Source organism: Microplitis mediator, chromosome 7 (assembly GCF_029852145.1).
Source record: "Microplitis mediator isolate UGA2020A chromosome 7, iyMicMedi2.1, whole genome shotgun sequence".
Classification (NCBI taxonomy): domain Eukaryota; kingdom Metazoa; phylum Arthropoda; class Insecta; order Hymenoptera; family Braconidae; genus Microplitis; species Microplitis mediator.
This window is the reverse complement of record NC_079975.1, coordinates 16811960-16818478: the sequence shown is the minus strand read 5'-3', so window position 1 is coordinate 16818478 and position 6519 is coordinate 16811960.

Genomic DNA, 6519 nt, shown 5'->3' with positions numbered 1-6519 from the left:
GTAATAAATTTACCCCAGCTATAGAGAATCAGCCAAAAAATGGATTGATATGTTAAATTTTTTATTAAAATTTTCGGCTGGTCCTTTTTGCCCCAGGTGTCATGCGTAGGGATATAGTAATTAGACAAACAAAAAAAAATTTTTTGTTGATCAAAATTTCAGGGGGGTCGCTTTGCCCCACCCTCCCCTATACAGAAATTTTAGCTTTTAACCTGTGACTAACAGTCCCGCTCGAAGTTTAAGGCGAATCTTCATATATATATACAGGCATACAAATATCTAATTCTGTTTAGTTTTGTATCGATTATAATTAAACAATAAGGAATTAAGAAACTATTTCTATTAATAATCTTCTCCCTACGATGCCGAAGTTAATACATAAGAAGTTTATCATTTGCTTTCATTTTGAACAAAATAAATGTAGTAAAAATATGTCTGCCGTGTTTCAAAAAGTATTTTTCTTGATAATTGTATACTTATATTACCCTCTAAGTAAAATATTAATACGTTGAATAAAATTCAAGTTGTGAAAATTTTTTCACCTTAATAAGTTGAGAGTAATGCACAACCTTAAATGCTCCGCGTTATGAGGTGTGCAATATTTAAAATATTTTTAAATTTGACTTTTAAGTTGTAAGGTTCATCTCTTTTTAAGATAAATTCACGTTTTATATTTTTTAAAAATTGCTGGTGACTAGCTGAAATTTCTTTAATAATTTTAATGCGTGGATTAAATCGTGGAGTCTTTATAATTATTATTTTCTTTGGTGTTTAAAACATTTGAAAATTTTTTTGTTTTTATTAATTACTAATAAAAGCAATTTCTAATGTTATACATTATATTAATTTTGTTATTTTAAACGACTGCGGCTGATAAAAAACCAACTGATAGCAATAAAAATCAGAGAAATTTCAATAAAATTATGATGCGATATCGATGATTAGCAAAAAAATAATTTTTTAATTTGAAAATACGTTTCTGGGATCTCAAAATGGCAACTTCGGATGGAAACTCGATTTTTGAAAATCAGACTGAAATCTAATTCTAATCATAGTAATAATAATAATAGCCGTAAAAATACTCAAATAAGAATAACTTATACGCTGTGATAAAGAAAATTAAATACACGGTCGCGGCAGCGGTGGCTCGCAATCGTCGCTCGCTCTTTTCGTCGGTGAGTACCACAATGCTGGCTCTCACTGTTCGCGATGCCTCTTCGCCTCCCCGCGTCTGCTACCTTCTTCACATTCCACGAGTAGTAGGATCAATGACGCAATCGATTAAATCCGAGATTAATCGATAAGGGCCGAAAAGGATTATTGAAGAGCGGGGGGTAGCCCTACCACCACATATGTAGCTTAAGCTTGCAAGTAAAGCTTACGCAGCAACTGTGTTAACCAGTTTTAAACACGTTCTGAAAAGAGTTCTTACATAGTAATTTAATATAGTGGAAACCTAAACATGCAAACATGCAAATAACCTTCTCAATAAGACAATTTATAGATAAATTGAGAAAAATATAGATAGCCTGAACTGGGAATCGAACCCAGACCAATTCGGTATCGCGCCGAGTGCTCTACCAGTTGAGCTATCCGGCACTATACTATATTCCATTCAATTTGATCTATAACTTATTGAGCCACACCGTCCATCGTACGGTAATACACCATTTAAATATAGTGGAAACCTAAACATGCAAATCTCTCAATAAGACAATTTATAGATAAATTGAGAAAAATATAGATAGCCCGAACTGGGAATCGAACCCAGACCAATTCGGTATCGCGCCGAGTGCTCTACCAGTTGAGCTATCCGGCCCTATACTATATTCCGTTCAATTTGATCTATAACTTACTGAGCCACACCGTCCATCGTACGGTAATACACCATTTAAATATTGGCAGGGAGCCTAGTATATGGTGGGGACAACTGAAACGATCGCAGCGCTCGCTGTGGATACAATTTCGTTAAATCATGCTCTCTTTGAATATAAACACGTGAAAATTAAGTTTAAAAATAGTTCATAATAAGGTAAAAGTCCCCATTATGAGACACTTTTCGACGTAGGTCGAACATTCTTGTTAATATAAAATATATTTGAATGAAAAACCCAATATTTATTGTGTTATCTGTTAATTTTATGATTATTTAGCCAATATTCCTTGTTTATAATACATTTTAAATTAAAAATTAATAAAAATAAGCTTTTTTTGGAGGCACCTCTATGACCCTATTTATGAGACAGTTTAAAGACACATGTCCCCAGTGTCTCATGATACAGGTCCCTATTTTTGAGACACTTAAGAAATAAAAAAGATCTAATATATTTTATGTATTAATTAATTTGAGATCATTATAATTATAAAATAAGAAATTATTTCAGACTTTAAACAACAAATAATAGATTTTTCCGAAATTAAACGACTAATCAACACAAATTATATAAATAAATTTATTTTTCTTCTTTGATTTGTTTTTGTAGTTCTTTAACTTCTTCATTATTAACTTGACCAGATTTTAATATAAACTCTAAAATTTTTCCATCATCAGTAATACTAGTTTCTTCAGAGTTAATCACACTAGAATCATTGTCCTCAATAATGATAGATTCCAATAGTTTGTTATTATTTAACAAATTAATTGTTTCAATATTCAAATTAGGTAGTTCTTGATCAATCGTATAGAGAAAATCAGTAGAAGAATTAGTGTTTGAAACAATATCATTTGATAAATAAGGTTGATTAGTGTTTAAGTCATTTTTTAAATTGTGTTGATTATGATGATCATTATAAATTTCAATACTCTTGATTACTGGGTTCTGTTTTGTAGTAACACCTATTTATAAAAATGTGTAAGTATGTAATAAAAAAAAATATACCGAATCAATTAAACGAATTAACTGAAAAAAATGATGAATAGTATAAATTATAATTAATTAATGTAAAAAATTATATTGTTTTAAAATTACATTTCGTATATAGTGAACTGTAAAAATCGTAATGAAAAATTGTATATAAAAAATTCATAAAAAAAATTGTATATAAAAAAATTATAAAAAAAAAATTGTATATAAAAAATTTATAAAAAAATTCGAAAAAAAAAATTGTAAATATGAATTGTAATTAGGTCAATGATTGTAAATTAAAATGACGTAATTGTTATTTTAAATACCCGTGGAATTGTTAGAAATTTTGAACCAGTAATCGAATAACGCTTTCTTCTCTAGATCTCCGCTCCATGATCCACACTTTGCAGCTTCTTTAAATTCAGAGAGCATATCTTCCGGTAAATTTTTTTCAAAACTTAACAGAAACAGTTGATTTTCTCCATTTTCATCTGCACTATTGTTATCCAGCCGATCAACAGTTTTTTTGGATTATTTAGTCTTCTGTAAAATATCATAGTCTACTGCATTAGAGTTAAATGGATAAAGTCCAGCTCCTCTGAATCCACTAACGACTGCACTTTTTTCATTCTTCATACTGTCCAACGTGAACTTAAGAACTTGAGGAAAATCTTCTTTTTTAATTTGTCCAACACCATGTTCATTTTTCCATTTGGGTACACATTTTTTCCATGTCTCTTTAAATGGATGGAAAAATTAAATATCCAATGGCTGCATAATATGGGTGGAATTGGGAGGTAACATTACCAATTCTATTTGTTTTTCTCTACAAAAAGTAACCAAGGGTAAATTTAGATGTGAAGAATGATTATCCATGTATAAAATAACTGGAAATTCGGTTTTTTCTTCAAGTAACCAAGGATAAAACACGTTGGTAATATATTCATAGAAGGTCTCCGTTGTCATCCAGCCACTGTCCGATACTCCAAGACCCCATCCTGTTGGAGTATTTTCCACTATTTTCTTAGGTATACTTTTCTTATAAGAGTACATAAGCATTGGAGGAGCACGAGTTCCATCTGTTCTGTACGTGAATAAAACAGTCAATGCTTCTTTGCCACCATCAACTATTTTATAAACTGCACGAGATCCTTTTTCAGCTAATACACTTTCGGCGTCAGGACACAGAAGTATAATACTTTCATCGCAGTTAAAAATTCTAGAGGCAGGAATATTTAATAAATTTTTACTTTCTAAATATTTCCCAGAATCCTTGAACCACTCTTGCAATTCTTCGCGATTAACAGCTGCCCTACTTGTGCTCAAATGTTGGGGTTTCCTAATGGATAACTCAGGATGACGTTTTCGGAAACCTTCATACCAGTGTCGACTGGGACGGTTATCCGTAAACGGAGTTTTGATTTTCATAGTTTGAACATATCTTTGCACACAATCTAATAGTTTAGTTTTAGACACAGGAGCTCCCATTGATGCTCTGTACAGCACCCACTGAACAATATTATCCTCTTCTTTCGGTGATAAAACTGTATCTGGACCTGTTTTATTTTTTGCTTTCTCAGGACCAACATTTTTTTTTCTAGTTAGTGTGGCTACAGGTACTCCATAAGCAGCAGCTGCCTTTCGTATAGATAATCCTGTATCTTTTATTGCTTGTAAAGCTTTTTCAATATTTGATGAATCATATTTATTTCTTTTAAGCTTTGTTTTCATAGGTTTTTTATCGGAATTTGCGCACAACACTTTTGGTTTGTTTGATTTTGAGTGATTTTTTTTTATCCTCTTGGATCTCTGTTTATTTCCCATTACCTCAGATTATTATTTTAATTTATTTGTTATTTACTGGTGGTATACAATCTGAAACATTCAACAAATTAATAAAATATACAGTTAAATATTATAAATTAAATTAAAATATTTAATTGAAAAAATAAATAAAATTTCTCGTGTTGCGTAATCACAACTACATTCAAATTTGAATGTAGTTGAACTTCCGGCAAATAGAGGCAGCACCTACTGGGGCCTAGTGTCCATCTATGAGAACTTGACTTGCGCTGTGCGACGCATGCGCATGGATTTTTCCTGCCTCGTGGCAAGACCGACGCCATTATCTATTCGTTTATACAATTTCAAGTGTCACCACGTGTTTTGTATAATCTATTCAAATTGCGCTCATCTCGAGTAACTAATTAAAAGTAATCAATTAATTACATTCAGAGTTCATTACTCTATATAAAAATATAATTATTTTTATAATCGCGAGCTCCAGAGCTCATAAAATAATTAATAAAATAACATCAAGAAATCCAGTGTTCTACAACCTGTTCCTGACGATGACCGTGAAGTTAGCCGACACCCACCATTTTAAAAATGAAAAAGCTTATAACTTTAGAAAAAAAAAAAATTTTCAAATTTAAAAAAAATGCTCGTGTAGATTTTTCAATTTTCTAGGCGAGTATTTTTATAAAAAGATCAAAAAATGAATACTCGAGGTACAATTTGAAATTAAATTTTAAGATTACTTATTTTGTATTCAAAAGGTTTTACAAACCTCATTACCGTTTGATTTTTATATATAATTTTTCGGAATCTAGACGAGTATTTTTTTTATTTTTCACTTTACCAAATTTTAATCTGGAAATTAACCGTTTTCGAATAAAATGTCTTCTAATTTAAAAGAAAACAAAAATTTTGAAATTTCGAAAAAATACTCGTGTAGAGTTTTCAATTTTCTAAACGAGTATTTTTTTTAAACAATCAAAAATACTCGAATTGTTATTTTAAATAAAAATTAATTAATAATAATATCATTTATAATTTGTTTTTTATGTTATATTTTTCAAATTATTAAAATAATTATTACTCGGACTTTAGCGACTTGACTCGTAGGACTTTTTTCGAAGGGAATAAAATTTCCTATAAAATTTCTATCAAAATTTTTGATGTACTTTCATTGGTTTATGTTCTGCAAGCCAATAAAAGTCAATTTCATAGGAAAAATGAGTTCCGCAACGGACACAAGTGAAACAGCTGGAATTACAGCTAAGTAACTATGGGCACTTTTGAAGAACACCAAATGCCCTACAATTTGCGACCAAAACCGCCTTGATATCATGAAACGCAGCTGAGTATTAGAAAGTTAAAAAAAAAGTAATTTAATTTACGTGTATTTTAAATGGGAAATCTTTGAAATCTAATGGCAAGTACTTAGCATTGGAATTAAGAGCTCATATTTGGTGAGAAATTTTTTTTTCGATGAAGATTGCTCAATCGAAGACTCTAATATTTTTTTTCCTCCGGTATTATCTGTTACTTTCGATTGAAAGAGTCTCAGAAATCGCCAGTTAAATTCTCTGGAAATCCCAGAGACATCCCATAGAAAACAAGACCTAGCACTCGGAGTTGTAAAAAAAATTGAATTATCGCAAGTTAAATTCCCTGGAAATCCCAGAGACATCCCATAGAAATCCCATAGAAAATATAGACCTAGCACTCAGAGTTTTAATAAAAATAGAATTATCGCAAGTTAAATTCTATGGAAATCCCAGAGCAATCGCATCGTCAAATTCTCTGGAAATCCCATAGACATCCCATAGAAAATGTAGACCCAGCACTCGGAGTTTTAAAAAAAAAAAGAATTATCGCAAGTTAAATT